The sequence below is a fragment of the Diceros bicornis genome, chromosome 5, assembly GCF_020826845.1.
Source record: "Diceros bicornis minor isolate mBicDic1 chromosome 5, mDicBic1.mat.cur, whole genome shotgun sequence".
Taxonomy (NCBI): Eukaryota; Metazoa; Chordata; class Mammalia; order Perissodactyla; family Rhinocerotidae; genus Diceros; species Diceros bicornis.
The window spans coordinates 77683986-77702531 of NC_080744.1; positions in this window are offsets into that span (position 1 = coordinate 77683986).

Consider the following 18546-nt stretch of genomic DNA (forward strand, 5'->3'; position numbering starts at 1 on the left):
CTGGTAACATGGTACATTGTATTGATTGATTTTGATTATTGAACCAGCCTTCCATCCCTAACATAGATCCCACTTGGTTATGCTGTATAATTTGTTTTATACCCTGGTGGATTCAATTGCTCATATTTTGTTAAGGATAGTTGTGTCCATATTTATGATAGATATTGGTCTGTTGTTTTCTCTTTTTTGTACTGTCATTATCTAGATTCAGTACCAGGGTAATACTGTCTTTGTATAATGTGTTGGAAAATCTAACTCTTCTCAAATTTTAGGTAGAATTCCCCCAGTAAAACCTTCTGGGGCTGAAGATTTTTTGGGAGGAGGATAATTTCAAATTATAAAAGTAAATTTCCTTAATAGTTATGTGGCTATTCAAATTATCTATTTCATTTTGGGTGTATTGTAGTAATTTGTGCTTTTTGAGGAATTGGTCAGTTTTATCTGTTATCAAATTTATGCATATAGAAGTATTTATAATATTCCTTTTTTATCTTTAAGACATCTGCTTGGTCTGTATTGATATCCCTCATTTCATTCCTGATATTGGTAATTATTTTTTCAGCCAAAATATTTTTATTATGGCCATGTCAAAATTCTTGTTAGAAAATTCTAACATCTCTGTCATCTCTGTATTGGTGTCTATTGATCACTTTTACTCATTCAAGTTTAGATTTTCCTGGTTCTTGGTATGATAAGTGATTTTTTTGTTGAAACTTGAACATTTGAGGTATTGTGTTATGACATTGAATCTTATCTAAAGCATTTGTTTTAGCAGGCTTTCTCTGATGCCAAGCTCACGGGTGGAGGGAGTTCTCCCACATTATTGCCCGGTGGGAGTCAAAGTTCAGACTCCCACTTGACCTCTGCTGACACCCATAGGAGAGTTGCTCCTCATTACTGCTGGGCAACAGTGGGAGTTCCAGCTCCTCACTATGCACGCTGATACCCCCATGGCAGAGAGAGGCAGGTATCTGGTGATGGCCCCCCATGTAGCCTCCACTGGCACTGAGGGGGTGGAGGCCTCATTAGCACTCTTCAGGGATCTGACCTCCCACCTGGCCTTCTAGGACACCACTCAAGTGTGGGTGAGGAGTTGTGTTACCTTGGTACAGCGTGGCAGGGATGGAAGTCTAGGCTCAGCAGTTGGCCTTGCTGTTGAGGGGTGGTCTGGGGCTGCAGATATTTCAGTGGAGTTTGGCTGAAGTAGGGTGGTTATTGTCTAAATATTTTCTATCTTAGTAGGTTGCCCCTTTCCTGATCCTCTGGGTACAGAAAGCAGGTTTTGGGTTTTTTGTTTGTTTCTTTGCTTGTTTTTTGTCTGCGCCTTCTTGTTGACATTTGCAGGTTGCCAGCTTCTCTCAGTATGGACTATGTGAGGCAAAAAAAAAAAAAAAAATCCAGAGAACTCATCACCATGTCATTTCCCTGAACCCAAGGTCCCTAACTGATCTGTCTTCTTCTCTCCACCTTTCATAGTTATCTTATGTTTAGGAATTTTAGCTGCATTTAGTGGGAGGAATATGGAAAAGTACATCTTTCCATCTTTCTGGAAGCAAAGGTCTCCATCCCACAATTTTTTATATGTTGTATTTTCACTCAGTTTGGGATTGATATGTCTTCTTGGTGGATTGACCCTTTTATCATTATGTAATATCCCTCTCTGTCCCTGGTAACTTTCTTTACCCTAAAGTATGCTCCATGTGATGATATATCCACTTCAGCTTTCTTTTGATTAATATTTCTGTGTAATATATTTTTCCATTCCTTTCTTTCAATCTAACTATATCATTATATTTCAAGTGAGTTTTTTGTAGCTGGCCTGTAGTTGAGCCACTTCTTTTTAGTCTACTCTGTCAATCTCTCTTTTCTAATTTGTATATTTAGACCATTTATATTTAATGTAATTACTGATATTTAGCGCTTAAGTCTGCTAATTTATTTTTCTTTCTGTTTGTTCCCTATGTTTTTTGTTTCTCTGTTTCCTTTTTCTGCCTTCTTATGGGTGACTTGAACATTTTTTCCATTTTGATTTATCTATAATTTTTTTTGGTGTATCTCTTTGTATAAATACTCTTTATTGGTTGCCCTAGATATTACATTCCAATGTAGATGTTTATACAAAAAGGAGGGAATTTCTGATTGTATATGTTCCCCCTTAGTCATTACAATGAGTCAGTTGGCATTCTGGCCTTTACTTATGCTTTTACTTTTGCTGTTATCTTGATTGGAAGGATTATCACTAAGAAAGGGCTATGTTCCCCACTCAATAAAGAAAATACTGCCAAGGTGAGACTCAGGTTTTGTATTGTGGCCAATGCACTGAGATAAATATACCTTGTAAGTCTTTAGTAAGCTGCTAGCTTTCCCCAGCAACTCCCCAGCCTCCCAGGGTTCTTTACTTAATGTTTGAATGTGGAATCCTTCCCCATGGTATCCTCTAGTCAAAGTACAAGCACTAGCAGAAGCCTGAACTTAGATTTCCATGTTTAAAATGCCAAACTAGCAATCACATGCTTTCAGTGGGAATTATCATTAGTTCTCATGGAGCTTGAAAGAAATTAGCATGAGGGTTTCTTTTTTTGTGTGTGTGGGGAAGATCAGCCCTGAGCTAACATCCATGACAGTCCTCCTCTTTTTGCTGAGGAAGACTGGCCCTAAGCTAATATCTATTGCCAATCTTCTTCCTTTTTTTCCCCTTTTTCTCTCCAAAGCCCCAGTAGATAGTTATATGTCATAGTTGCACATCCTTCTAGTTGATGTATGTGGGACGCCGCCTCAGCATGGCCAGAGAAGCAGTGCGTCGGTGCACGCCCGGGATCCAAACCTGGGCTGCAAGTAGTGGAGCACACGCCCTTAACTGCTAAGCCACGGGGCCGGCCCCAGCATAACGGTTTCTAATGCCACAGCAAGCACCAAATAAATTCTGATGTGCCACATCTGAAAGCAGCAAACAAATTTTCTTGAAATTAGACTAACTACACAACACAGCCAGCCTTGTGCTTTTAAATTACCTTAATGATGAAGAGGAGTAGGAAGAAAGTGTGCCAAAACACTGGTTTTCTCAGTGGAGAGTAGAAAGGAACCATGCAATGTTTTCCTTGTTCAAACAAGTGCTGGATAAATGGCAAAGGATCCAGATTTTAGGGGGCTCAGACAGCATTTTCAAGAGAGTATCGCCTCTGCTGCTTACGCTAGTTTTCCTAAAACATGTGAGAGATTGGATGTAGCACAATGGCAATTCGAAGAGTTCTCCAAAGAGAGTTTAAACCTTAAAGAATGTCATGACTCATCCTGTTGATTTTGTTAAAAATCAAACTCAGTGTTTTTAATGTGTGGGAAAAGGAGTCAACATCTGTCACTAGTAAAAGGCATCAGAAAAATAGAATGGGAAGGATTGATGGAGCAGTGTGGCAAGCGTGAAAGTTTAGAAACACCCAGATATTATGTCTTTTCTGTAAATCATGTACCACAAACCAGAAACCACAAGACATTTGAAGAAAAAGCAACAGCATGAAATAAAAACATCAAATGCAGTAAACAGATCCTGTAGTACTATTTACTGTATGATGTTTGTTGCAGGATTATTAGAAGTTGGGGAAAAAAACCCCGAAAGCATAGGGGGAATGTTTATACATAGGGGAATGGTTTCATAATGAGTAAATTAAGATATCTACATATCCTGATTCTTGGCATTCTGGTTATTTTTCATTTGTAACAAACTTCCATGACACCTAGTGGTTTAAAACAATAAACAAGATTTCTTCTGCTCGTGAATGTGCAACATGAGTGGGGAATGGCAGGAACGACCTATCCTTGCTCTGTGCAACATCAGCTGATGCGACTTTTCTGAGGCTGGGAGGGGAGCCACTTTGAAGACCACTCACTCACATGGCTGGGATGTTGGTGATGGCTCTTGGCTGAGTACTTAGCCAGTGCTATGCCAGGAAACTTCAGATCTTCTCCACATGGATCTCTCCATGTAGGTCTCTCCATGGAGCTCTTTGGCCTTCCTTACAGCATGCTACCTGGGTTCCAAGATACCAGGCAGAAAGCTTTAAACAGCATGACTTCTGCCACATTCTATTGATTAGGCATGTCATCAAGTCCAGCCCAAAATTAAGGAGAGGGACGTTAGATTCCACCAATCAACAAAAGGATTAACAAAGAATGTGTGACATTCTCTAATCTGCCACGTTATGGAATATTAGTCTGCTATTGAAATAAATAAATGAATTCTCTATGTACTGATTATACTCATGATTAAGTGAAAAAGCAAGTTGAAGTGTAAGTAGTTGATTTATCCCATTTGTGTAAAAAATGGAGGGAGAAGGCTATAAATATATATTTATTTTGTGCTTGTTTGGGAACAGAGAAAAATATGGATGATTACATCTAGGATCGGGAAGGGAAAGGGAGGGGAATTATTAGCTTCTTCTTTTTATACTTCTATATCTTGATTGGTTCCTATTAGCTTATGTTACTTTTGGATATTTAAAGAATCCAATGTAGTTCTTTAAAAAAAAAAACTAAAATAATTTGAAAAATCATCAAATCAAGCAGAACTAGAAATATAATTTTTAAAATAGTCAATTGAAATAGCAATCAGAATGATAAATGTTCCTAGTATTTATCTTAAACACAAGAAGAAGAAAACTTATTCAAAGTGCTTCACATTTACCTGTGAAGTTTTGAAGTCTCTAAGTCCCTGGGACTTCTTACTATCCTAAGACCAGTTTGGCTGTTCCTTTGGAATGAGATATGGTGGGGCTGGGAGTAAGGAAGAGAGCTTTCAATATGTAATTTGTGCAATTCCTGTACTTTTACAAAATGAGAATATAATACATTTTCATAAGCTTTTTATTGCAGTACAACATGCATACAGAAAAGCACACAAATCCAATTACAGCTCAAAGAAATTCACAAACTGAACATATTCATGTAACCAACACACAGTTGAAGAAATAAAACATTGCCCACACACCAGAAGCTTTTCCAGTACCCAATCCCAATGCGTGACGCCACCCTACAAAGGTATCCATCGCTATTCCATCGAACACCAAAGGTTACTCTTACCTGTTTTGAACTTTATATAAATGGAATCATATGGGATATACTCTTTTGTGTCTGGATTGTTTCAATCAACATTATGTTTGGGAGACTCAGCCATGTAATTGCATGTAGCAGTTTATTATTTTTCATGGATTTAAAGAATTTTATTGTGCAACTTGACCAGAATGTCTTTACTTATTCTACCATTGGATATTTGGATTGTTTCCAGTGTTTTATTATTATGAATAATTCTAGTATAAACATCTTTTGGTGCATCTCTGTGGGGTATATATATTTTCAAGTGTAATTAGTTGGTCAGGTCTAGTGGATACTGCCAAACAGTAACACTTCTAACTGCATATATGAGGCTGTCTGTCACAACCTCCTTAACCCTCGAGCACTCGTGGTTTTACTTTGCATTTCCCTAATGACTAATTAAACTGACGACCTTTTCATATATTTTTGAGCCATTTGGATAGACTTTTTTTCTGAAGTGGCTGTTCAAGCCTATTTCTCGTGTTTAAAAAATTAGGCTTCCTGTCTTTTATTAACCTGTAGAAGTTCTTTAGAAATTTTTCGGTTCTTCTGAGATTTATATTGCAACCCTCTTCGTACGTTCTGACATTTCTTCTTCATATAGTTTTGTTTTTGTGAAATAGAGATTCTTTATTTTAATATATTAAAATTTTCTTAACAATTTTCTTTATGGTATCTTTTTAAAGAAATCTTTGCTTACCATATGGACGTGAATATATTCTTCTATGCTACTTTTAGAAGTCTTATCGCTTAACCTTTACATTTAAACCTAAAATCCACTGGGATTTTTTTTATGTATGATGTGAGGTAGGAGGGTCAAGATTAGCTTTTTCCATATGAATATGTAATTGAGTCAGCATCATTTAATGAAAAGACTATCCTTTCTTCACTGTTTCACAGTTTGACATTTGTCTGTAAATTCATTATGGATATCCTTCTCCATTGATTTCTCATTGCAACTACATCAAAAATCAATTGGCCATATTTATGTGTGTCTACTTGACTTCTTTCATCAGCATTTTGTAGTTTTTGACATGAAATCTCATACACGTTTTGTTAATTATATTTGTTTTATTTTGTTATACTGGTTTTAAATGGGATTGCTTTGTTGTTTTGTTCTGTTTTGTTTTATGTCACTTTCTAATTGTTCATTGCCAGAATGCAGAAAGCTGATAGATTTGTGTGTATTGACTTTGTATTCTGAAACTTTTCTAAACTCACTTATTAGTTCTAGGAGTACTTTTGTAGATTCCTTGGAATCTTCTGCAGAGACTGTTGTGTCATCTGCAAAATAACAATTATATTTGTTCCTTTTTAATGTATTTGTCTTTTATTTCTTTTTCTTACCTTCTTGCACTGGCTAAGACTTCCAATACAATGCTAAATAGAGTTGTAAGAGTGGACATCCTAGCCTTATTGCCAATCCTAGGAAGAAAGCATTCAGTCTTTCACCATTAAGTCTTATTTTCATGGTATACCTATTATTTCATTGTTGAGACTTTCTATCTTTCCATTCATTTCGAAAATGTTCACCTTCATTTCTTGGAGAATATTATAATTGCTGCTTTAAAGTCTCTGTCAGATCGTTCCAGTATCTATATCATCTTGGTCCACCTACTACTACTTTTGAGTCAAATAGCTGCTCCATGCATTCCCTCAATGTTCTATAGCTGCATTCAGTGAGTCAGACAGAATAGAGTATGTGTACTTCACCTTACCCAGAGCTGGAACTCCTTCTAACTACATTTGACTCCAAATCTGTGTTCTCTGTCAAAATGCATCTCCTCCCTCACAAAAGAAACCTTGCCCATGGGCAACAGGATGCCTGATCCTGCAAGTGGATCCAATGAGAAATACATGACTTCTCTTAGCTCCAAGCCTTGTACAAACACAATATGCTTTTTCCCAGTACGCAAATGAAATGACTTTGATGAAGTGGATATAGATAAGGTCCAGCAGAGCCCCCCTCTCTCTCCACTGTACCCACCTGGATACCCACCAGGCACCTCCTGCCATTTCTCTACGTGCTCCCTATGCTTGATTCTCATCCACCTACTTCCTGAGGAGCCTTTTCCTACCGCTGACCCTCTCTCAGCACATGAAATTTCGTGTGTCTTTCCACATGCTGATATTGCACTCCTCTAAGTTCTCCACAATGAGAAAAAATACTAGGAACTCATAAGAAATCTTTTTTGATTTTCTCTCCCCCAGCCCTGCCCCAAGAGTTGGACACATCTCCATTTGTAGTCTTAGGAGACCTTCTATTAGAGATCTTTTCATTTTATATTGTCATTTTTTCATATATCTCTGCCTCAGAAAAAAAGGTATTCTTGGATTACAAAGCCCATGTGGTTTCCAAGTCTACCCTACCTCAACATACAAAACACATTTGATGCTAAATAAGCGTTTGAAGTAAGTAAATAATGAATAAAGGAACCGAAGAAAGAAAGAATGAAGAAGGAGGATAGAGAAAGAGTAAATGTACCACCATCTAAAGAATTTCCCAAGCCAGAAAACTGGCATTATTTTTAACATCATCCAGCCAATCATCAAATACTGGCCATTTTAGGTTCTATTTTATCTTCTGATCCATTTATATATCTCCATTGCTACTTCTGTTGCCAAGTTCTGACCACCATCATCTCTAGCCAGTTTCATCACAACAACCTTCTCACTGAATATCCAACCTCCAGTCTCACATGCTCAGTTGGCCTTAGAGAGATCTTTATAAAACATAAATCTTATCATTTTGCTCTCTTAGTGAAATTCATTTATCTGCTTCCCTTGGGTCTTAGAACAAAGACTAAACATCTTTATGTGGTTCACAAGGCCATTTGTGGTCTTCCCTTCCTGCCCATCCATTTCTATCTCACTGATTCCCCTGTGTACGTTATGCTCAAGCCATTCAGAAATGCCTTCTGTATTAGTTTCCTAGGACTGCTGTAAAAAATTGTCACAAACAGTGTGGCTTAAAACGACAAAAATTTATTATCTCTGTTCAGGAGACCAGAAGTCTTGAAACCAAGGTGTCAGCAGCATTGGTTCCTTCTGAAGAATCTGTTCCAGGCCTCTCTCTTATGCATGGTGGTTGCTGGCAATCCCTGACTTTCCTTGGCTTGTAGTTGCACCACTCCAGTCTCTGCCTCCATCCTCACATGCCTTCTTCTCTTTGTGTGTGGTGGGTCTCCATATCTCGCTCTCCATATAAGGATACCAGTCATTGCACTTAGGGCCCACCCTAATACAGTATGACATCATCTTAACTAATTACATCTGCAAAGGACCTATTTCCAAATAAGGTCATATTCTGAGTTTCTGAGTGGACATAAATTTTGGGGGATACTATTCAAACCACTACACCTTCTTTTCACCTAGTACATTGTGTTCACTCTGCCTTCAGGTTATTTGCGTTAGCGGTTCTGTCACCACTCCTGTTGGCCTTCAGATTTTGTTCACTTCTACTTGTCTTCCAAACTCTCCTTGTTTTGGAGTGACTTTACCTGCTTTGATAGTTAACTTTATGTGTCAACTTCACTGGGCCCTGAAGTATCCAGATATTTGGCCAAACAATATTCTGGGTGTGTCTGCAAGGGTGTTTCTGGATGGAGTTCACATTTGAACTGGTAGACTGCATAAAGCAGATTGCCCTCCCTAATGTGGGTGGGCCTCATGTAAGCAGTTGAAGGCCTGAATAGAGCAGAAAGGGTACCTTCCCTCTAGTGAGAGGGAACTCCTCCTGCCTGACTGCCTTGAGCTGGTACATAAGTCTTTTTCCTGTCTTCAGACTTGAACTGAATCATCAGCTCTTGGAACTACACCATCAGCTCTGCTGCATCTCCAGCTTGCCAACTGCAGATCTTCGGACTGCTCAGCCTTCATAATTGTGTGAGCCAATTCCTTATAATTTAGAAATTATTGATATAGATATAGATTTATCTCCTATTGGTTCTGTTTCTCTGTAGAAATCTGACTAAAACACCTGGGAAAATTTCGCTTACTCCCAAGAATTGCTTAGGTGTCCTTTCTGAGTGCAAAGATTTTGGGGAGAAGTTAACATTCTACATTGTCACTTTAATTGTGGTCAGTAGCCACTCCCCAGACTGTAAGTCCCTAGCTGTAGTAATTTTTTCATAGTCATTGTTGGATCTTCAATGCCTAGCATATTTGGTGATGAATAAAGGCTTCCTTTTCAAGATGACTGGCTGAATTCAAGCTATAGTCCTTCTCCCATCTCACATTTCTAAAACTGAAGAGAAGATAAAAAGTGTTTTATAAAATTGTGTGAAAACAAGAATGATTGCATGTGCTGTTGGTAATAACAGACTAGGTAATTTTCTGATCAATATTTCTGCTGAAGAAAAGTATAAAATCTGGATAAAATATTTTTTAAAAAATCTGCTTGAGGCTCTGCCACTGAGAGTATGGTATAGATGTACTTTTCCCAATTGTCCCACTAAATACAACGAAAAACCTTGGACCTTCTATGTTAAACAAACATAAGAAGGCTCTGAAAGGTGGAGAGCAGGCAGATGTATTGGTAACCTCAGGACCAGGAGAACATGGTTGTGAATTCTCCGGAATTTCTTTAAGCCTCATATATCCAAGGCTTAGAGCTAAAGAAACTGGCAACCCAGAAACACCAATAGGTGAAAAGAGAAATAAATAAAACAAAAGGCTTCTCTCTCTAGCCAAAGGTTCAGGAAAGAGCCAGCCTAGCAAGACAGAAAACTTTAAGACAATAACTCAACTCCAGACATACACTACAGAAGAAACTGTGGCCTCACCACATCCACATGAGTAAAGGCTGAGGGGGGAGCCTAGACTTCCGCTCTCACCAGGCTGGGAAACAGGTGCCAAATCCTCCTTCCCAACACCAGGGTAGAATCAGAGAGGGCCCAGTAGGGAGTTGGGACTTTCATCTCCAGAGAGTGATGAGTGTCCCTCCCTCTATGGTGTCAGTGGAGGCTATGTGGGGAGTTTGGACTTCCACTCCCATTTAGCAGTGATGAGGTGTCCACCCCCTCCCTAAGATGGTGTAAGAGGAGGCTTGGTGGAGAGTCAAAACTTTCACCAACACCCAGGCATAAGAAGACCACTCCCCATTGGTGTCACTGGAGGCCACATGGGGGACATTTATGAGGCACCCATCCCTACCAGCCAGGGTGATTTCAGTGGACACTTCCTAGGGAGTCATAAATCCCAACTCCATCAACAGTAATGAGGAGTCTCTTCCTTCCTCGAGTATTAAGAGAGGTGAAGTAAGAGACCTGGACTTCTACATCCACCAGCTGCAGCAAGGCAAGTCCCCACCCTTCCCCTACCAAAGTGATGTCAATCAAAGCCATTTAAGATAGCAGGTTTAAATAAGGCCTATATTTCATAATATAATACCCAAAATGTCCAGTTTTAGTTAAAAAGCCAATAATTATAACAAGAATCAAGAAAATATAAACTTGAGTGAAAAGAAGACAATCCATAGATGCTAACATTTAAATAACACAGATGTTAAAATTACGTGACAGAGAATTTAAAGTAGGCATCATAAATCTGCTTCAATGAACAATTACAAACATGCTTGAAACCAAAGAAAAAAATAGGAATTAGAATGTCTCAGCAAATACATAGAAGATATAAAGGAGAACCAAATGAAATTTTAGAAACAAAAATATAATAACCAAAATAAGAAAAAAAAAAAACTCAGTGGAAATTACCCAATCTGAATAACAGAGGGAAAATAGACTATTAAAAAAAATGAACAGAGCTTCACAGAGTTGTAAAACTATGGCAAAAATCTAATATTTATGTCATCACAGTACTGGGAGAGGTGGAGAAAATTGGCAGAGCTGAAAAAGATTTAAAAGAATTATGGATGAAAATTTCCAAAATTTGGCAAGAGACATAAACTCACAGATTCAAGAAGTTGAGAGAACTCCAACCATGAAACTCAAAGAAATGCAGATCAAGATGCATGATAGTCAGACTTCTGAAAACTACAGATAAAGAAAAGAATCTTGAAAGCAGTCAGACAGCAACACGTTACCTATAAAGGAAAAACAATTTGAATGACTGGAAATTTCTCGTCAGAAACACTGGAGGCCAAAAGGAAGTGGTACAATGTTTTTCAAGTGAGTAAAAAGAGTAGTCAATCTAGAATTCTGTTTCCAGTGAAAACAGCTTTCAGAAATGAGGGGGACATTCTCAGATGAAGAAAATTTAAGGGAATTTTTCAAAAGCACACTTACCCTAAAAGGATGTCTAGAATAACTTCTCTAAACAGAAAGGAAATGATAAAAGAAAGAACCTTGGGACATCAGAAAGAAAAAACAATGGAAAGAGTAAAAAATGTGGGTAAATACAATATCTTTTTTTTCTCCTGTTAAGTTTCTAAATTATGTTTGACAGATGAAGCAAAAATTATAACACTCTCTATTAACACTATCTTATATGGTTCTAAATGTACACAGAGGAAACATTGAAGACAATTATATATAAATGGTAGGGGGTAAAGGAAGGCTAGGTGTCTATACTCACTCCAGCTGGCCCTCTGGTGTGGGATGTTGATAGTGGGGGCATCTGTGTGTGGGATGGGGGGACAGGGAGTATTTAGGAACTCTCTATACTTTCCCTTCAATTTTTCTGTGAACCTAAAACTGCCCTAAAAAGTCTATTTTTTAAAAAATATTGCATTTTCCAGATCAATAGCTGCATACCACATAACAAGAGCTATGTTGATCTGCTCTGGTAAGGATACCACATCTGTCCCAGCTGCAGTTGGAGCTACCACAGTGCCTTAAATCATTAATTGGCTGACTTAAGTTTGTCATTTCTTTCCTTTGATGCATCCATAGCGCCAGGAATACCCAGCAAATTTCGTAATCCTTATGGTTACCATTTCCCCACATCTCTTATATACCAGAGTTATTGTACACACCAACGCATCATTTTCCAACTGGACCTTGTCCCAATTCACGTCAGGTGAATCACAGCTATCAACACACCATCCATTCAGAATGGCGGAATCCTATCTTTAGAATCTACTTCCAAGGACCACTTCCATACCAACCGTCTTAGGTTGGGTTCCCCAGAAGCAAACTTTGAGGTGAGCATTTCTGTGGAAGTGATTTGTGAAGGGAAAGCTACCAGGGAAACCAGGGTGGAGAAGTAGGGCAGGGAATGGGATGAGGCTGAGCAAGAGTGAAATTGCAGGCAAAGGCCCATGGAAAGTCATTTCAGATTGATCCCACAGGGTGACAAAGAGCCTCTATTGACCAAACTTTAGTCAGAGTCCTCTGAATCCTCTGCCCAACTAGTCGCCCTGAACAAAGTCTGCTTTACCATTTTAACAAGTGTCATGAATAATTTCTTTTTTACAACAGAAACTCTGGAATGTAAATTACACCTCAGGTATCCCACATGGAGACGTTTGCTGGGCTTTCACACTTCTGCACTTGTCAACCCTGGGCTGAGGGCTGCCATGGAGAGCGTCCTTTGAATGTAGGAGGAGAGTGGGTGAAGGAGTCTGGGGAAAGTCTTCTGAAGGAGCATGGCAGATGTCTGCTGATGATCAAAATGATCCCAGTGGGATGGAGCAGCAACAGGCCAACCTCATCTCTGCTGTCTGGACCACCCACGTTGAGTCCAACCTCTGCAACTGCTCTGTTTAATACCTTCATGTCTGATCCAATACTGAGCCCCTAGAAGACAGAACTTATCCTCTCCCTATGTTTTCCCCAATGCCTAGCTGTGTAAACGATCCACAGCAGGCTGAAGAGACGAGGAGGTGGTCCCACTCAACAGACATCTGTCTGCAAAGCTTGGATCTCCTACCTAGCATCTCTGAAAAAGAAAACTTGCTTTGGCGTTGGTCCTGAGAGAGCTCCAAGTGCATTGCACTGGCTGTCCCAGGGTGGAACAGCACACAGTGGGGACGAGTGAGCCAACAAATTAAGTGTTAATAGAGAATTCTTAAAGAAATGTTCCAAAGCAGACGAGTCATCCAAACACCCCCACTCACAGACACTCTTTAGCTTTATCCCCCAACGTTGTAACATAGAATTCTTTCTTACTGCCAACTTCCATGATTTTTACTTTTCATTTCTTTTCTTACAATCTAAGCACTTGCTGTGTGCCAAGAACTAGGCTGAATTCATGAGTTAAATAATCCCACAGAAGCCTGAAAAGGAGGTAATATCACCCTCTACTAGAGAGAACAGCTGAGACCTGCATGTCAGGTGCTTATGGTGACAGCTCAGAGAGAGTGCAGGCAGAAGGGGTCAGGCCCTGACTGAACCTCCGCCTTCCACTGGCCTCCTCACCTTTCCACAATCGCATGCCTTTGTGATCTGGAGCTTTGATTCTCCCTCCTTCTGGAGCCCATCTTCAGGCTCAGCTCTGCCTTCACTGGAGCCACAGCTAAAACCCCTCCACCCCGTGAAGTCTTTCTGAAGTCTAGCCAGAGGTGTTTCTGTCTTCTTTTGAAGGTAGCTGGCACTCCTGGAGTGGTTGTATGTACCCTATCTCCCCTGCTGGTTACAGCCAATTCAAGGGCGGAGCTCACTGTGTTTTTATTTCCTACTCCTCAGAGTGTGCAGCACAGCACAGGGTGTGTAGTCAGTCTGCAGCATGGATGCACTGCTGCAATAGAGTGCTAATGTTCAGTGCTTGGATGTTAGGAGGCACGTAGTCTGATATCCTGCTTCAAAATCCTTATGCATGATTTGGAGCAGTGTGCTGTTGAAAGGGTTTATTTGTGGGGGTTAATATATCCAAAAGCTAGAAGACACCTTTGATATCCAAAATTGTGTCATTATTGAAAGTAAAAAAAAAAATATCACCTCCATGGCTAGAATGCTTTTATATCCATATTTTTGTCTCTTCATCAAGCCATCTGCTTGCATAATTTCATTTTTATTCTACAGACACCCACAGGCAGCCCTCCTCTGGAATCAAACTCCTGGATTGTCCTGCCCTAATTGTCATGAAAAATTGAATAAGAAGCCTGCATCTCTCCTTCCTTGAATTCTCATTTCTCCACCTTTGAGGCTTGTTTTATTATCTAAAGCAAGATGCTCAGGGACGACCTGTGACCTGCCTGTTGTTAAGGAGCTGGCAAGGACTAGTCCAGAGCTCTTGCCCACTCAGCTCCCGCGCTCTTTATGGAGCCCACCACACTCTGCTTTCCTGGCCTCCCTGAAGCCTCCAGTCCTCAGCCTCTACCTGCATATACAGATCCTTTGCTGCCTCCTCACACACCCTGCACTTTCTTCCTTCACTGGGTTACTGTGACAGAATCTGTGAGCCTTGGAAATTCCTCTCGGAAAGTTGCTATAGAAACTCCCAGTGGGGGTGTTCAGTAGGATGTAGTGTGAATCCTCTCAGCTGATGCAGGGAGCTGTGGAGCAGTGTGCATGGCAGCTCCATATTAAGCCCCCAGTATTTCTCACCTGATATGTGCCGTCCCAGAGGGTGGAGGAGGAAGATACCCTGCTCCTTTTCTGTTTAACTCCAGCGTTGAAGAGAAAAGAGAATCTTCCCTCCTCTGAGCTTGGGAAAGTGGACAGCCCATTGACCCTAACCACCTCAGTTCAGAGCCAGTGGAACTGAGGCCCAGGGTGGTCCCCAGCTGTCCAGGGTGTCAGAGGTTACCAACACCCAAAGATGAACGGAGTGCCAACTTGCCCTTGGAGTGTCAACATGCCACACTCTCTCCATTGGCAGGATAATGTGTAGCAGGGAGAAGCCTGCCCCTAGCTGGGTTTTAGATGATAACTTCCTACCTCTTGTACCCCCTCAAAGACCTCTGGTTCTTGCCCAAAAGTTATCTGACTCCAAACTCCATGAAGGCTTGCAGCAGCTGGTGGCAGATCACCAGCTTCCTCATGGCTGTTTCCAGAGAAAGTTAGTGGACCCTGCTGCTCAGAGTACTCAGTCTAACGGACAGAACCTTGAACGTGGAAACAAATAGCTTGAGCTCAAAGCCCAGTTCCACCATGTTATAGCCACGTGCCCTGTTTTCCCTTCTGCTGTGGGGTCATAGTGATTCATAAGGTGGCCTTGAGGATTCAGTAAGGTGATGTATGTGCTCCTCAGCCACGTTGTTCAAAAGAACTCACAACTCACCATGGCCAGGAGCCCGGGGAGCAAGGGAAGCCGAGGTGCCCTCGTGGACACACAGCTTCATGGCAGATTCAGAACAAGCAGCCGCAAGGCCCACCTGGGAGAATTGTACTCAGAGGTGACCCCGGGGTGAGCAGGGCCAGTGGCAGACAGACAGGCACTCAGGGCATTTGATCCCATATGTTGGCAAATGACTGGATTTTCACAGGGTTGCCTGTGAAATTTTCTCTTTTCACACAGTTCTTAAAATAAATCTTGCTGAAGGGAGGGTTTCACAGAGGAGAAGTGACAGATATATCCTGTTCTACATAAGATGACTAATAACCCACAAATGTTCCCAAGATGCATAAGCTAGAGAATGCCAGAGACACAAAAAGCCTTGGAGACATGGGGGCTTTGGGCCCATATGAGGAATGGGAGGCTGAGAGCAAATGTAGCCTTTCCAGCCAGCTACAATTCCATTTACCTGAACACATGTTGAGTTCTGACTATGTGGGAGACTGTGCTGGGGATGGGCAAGCTTAGAGATACAAATGAGACGTGGTCCTCTGTTCTATGGGCAGATAGTGTGATTCAGAGGTTAAGCCACAAGCAATACAATACTGGGCAGAATGAGAAGAAATTCTGAAAAAGAGACATAAGCTATGGGCTCCTGGAGACTAAAGGATTGAGTTCTCTACTTTAAGGAGGAGGGAGGAAGAGAAGGATAAATTTGAAAGGGCTTCATTGGAGTTATGAGTTTCTAAGATTGACTTCAAAAAATCCATAATATAGTTATAAGAATCCAGGCTTTAAAAAAGGCAAATACAAATCAAGTTTTAAGGAAAAAAAAAAAAAACCCTGTCTAAATATTATTTAAAATATTGAAAATTGAGGTGAAGAGAGAAATTTGAAAACTGATATGATAAGGAAGATTATGTAGCCATGTTTTCAAATAATATTTATTGCTATCAAGAAATGTGTCAGATGAAACTGAAGAGGGCTCTGGCTAGCCTCCCACCTATGCTGAATAAGATGCTCAAAGGCGGAATAAGAACACCTGGCATAAAGCAGAGGCCAGGTAGACTGGCAAATTGTCTGAACAGTCAATGTGTTCCCCCAACTCAGACACAGATCCATCAGCCTCACTGGATCAAGACGTTTAAGCACAAACTCTGACCATTATCTGACTGATCACTATGTGACGGTGATCCAGCGGCACCCTTAGGAAGGCAGGTTTAAAGATAAACACAAAAATTTTTTATAAAAATGAGCAGGGGCACCTTCAATTGCACACTGTGGGGGAGACCAGCCTGGAGAATTAGTCCAGACAAGTCAGTAAACAAGTTAACCAAAAAATTATAAGACAGAAACAACAACAGCAATTCTACAGGGAGGAAGTGGAATCAGAATCCAGAGTCGCTACATCCAAAATGTTCAGTTTTAAACAACAACAAAAAACTAGGAGATATGCAAAGAAACAGGAAAGTGTTACCTATATAAAGAGAAAAAGCAGTCGATAGAAACTCCTGCTCAGGGATCCAGTGTTGGACTCAGCAGACAAAGACACCAAAGCAACTATTGTAAATGTGTACAAAGAATTAAAGGAAACTATGTTTAAGAATAAAAGAAAACTCTGATTGCTTATGTAATAGATAATAAAAACAAAAATATAGAAATTATATAAAAAGAACTTAATGGAAATTCCAGAGTTGAAAAGTATAGTCATTGAAATGAAGTTTGCTGAGGAATTCAACAGCAGATTTGAACTGGCGGAAGAAATAACAAGCAAACTTGAAGATATGGCAGTAGAGATAATCCAATCTGAAGAACAGAGAGAATTTTTTTAAAAAATTGAACAAAGGAGGCTGGTCCCATGGCCTAGTGGTTAAGTTCAGCATGCTCTGCTTTGGCAGCCCAAGTTTGGTTCCTGGGCATGGGCCTACACCACTCATTGGCAGCTATACTGTGGCAGCTAAATAGAGGAAGACTGACACAGATATTAGCTCAGGGCAAATCTTCTTCAAGCAAAAAGAGGAAGATTAGCAATGGCTGTTAGCTCAGGGTGAATCTCCCTCAGCTAAAAAAAAAAAAAAAATTTGAACAAAGCCTCAGAGAAGAGAGAAAGGGGCATAAACAGTATTTCAAGGAATAGTAGCCAAAACCACCCTGAATTTGCATTAAAGAAAACATTAATCTACTCATCCAAGTTCAATAAACTCCAAACTAGATAAACTCAAAAAATCCATACCTAGACAAATCATAATCAAACTAAAGAGAAAATCTTCCCAGCAGCAAAAGAAAAATGACTCATCAAGTACAGGGAACCACAATCAGATCAACATATTATTCTGATGAGAATTCTCATCAGAAACAATGGAGTCTAGAAAGCAGTGGGATGACACATTCAAGGGGCTGAAAGAAAAAAAAAAGCCAGCCAAATATTCTGTATTCAACAAATCTACCCTTCAAAAATGAATATGAAATAAAGACATTCCCAGATAAACAAAGAGTGACAGAATTCATTGCTAGATCTTATAAAAAATACTAAAAAATGTCCTTCAGGCTGAAAAGAAATGATATCAGACAGTGACTTGAATCCATATGAAGACATAAAAAGCACTGGTGAAGGTAATTACATAGGTAAATGTAGATGAGAGTAAGAATATATTATTTTCTTTTTTCTTATCTTAACTCATTTAAAACACATTTGCATGAAAATAATTATAATTGTATATTTATTGTTGAATGTTAACTTGCGTGTATGTAACATGAATGGTAATAATAGCACAAAGGAGAGGGGAGGTGATGGAGCTTTATTGGAAAAAATATCTATATTTTACCGGAATTAAGTTAATATTGATCTGAAGTTGCCACTAAAAAAATAACATCCCAAATATAGTGAGAGCAACACTGATAAGAAAGGAATTAAAATGACTAAATAGAAAGTATCTATTTGACACACACAAACAAAACAGTAAAGAAGCAACACAGGAAATAAAAAGATATGAGACATAAAAATTAAATAGCAAAGTGGCAGATATAAATCCAACCATGTCAATAATTACATTAAAAGTGAATGGATTGAACATTCCAATCAAGTCAGAGATTTTCAGATTAGATTTAAAAAAGCTAAGATCTAAGATACCCAGTTTTGATTTACAGACACATGTAGGTTGAAAGCAAAAGAATAGAAAAAGATACACCATGGAAATAGTAACCATAAGAGAGCAGGAGAGGCTATGCTAATATCACACAACATGAAACTATGTCATATCAAAATTTATGGGATACAGCTAGCGCAGTGGTTACAGGGAAATTTATAGCTTTAAATGACTATATTAGAAAAGAAGAAAGATCTAAACA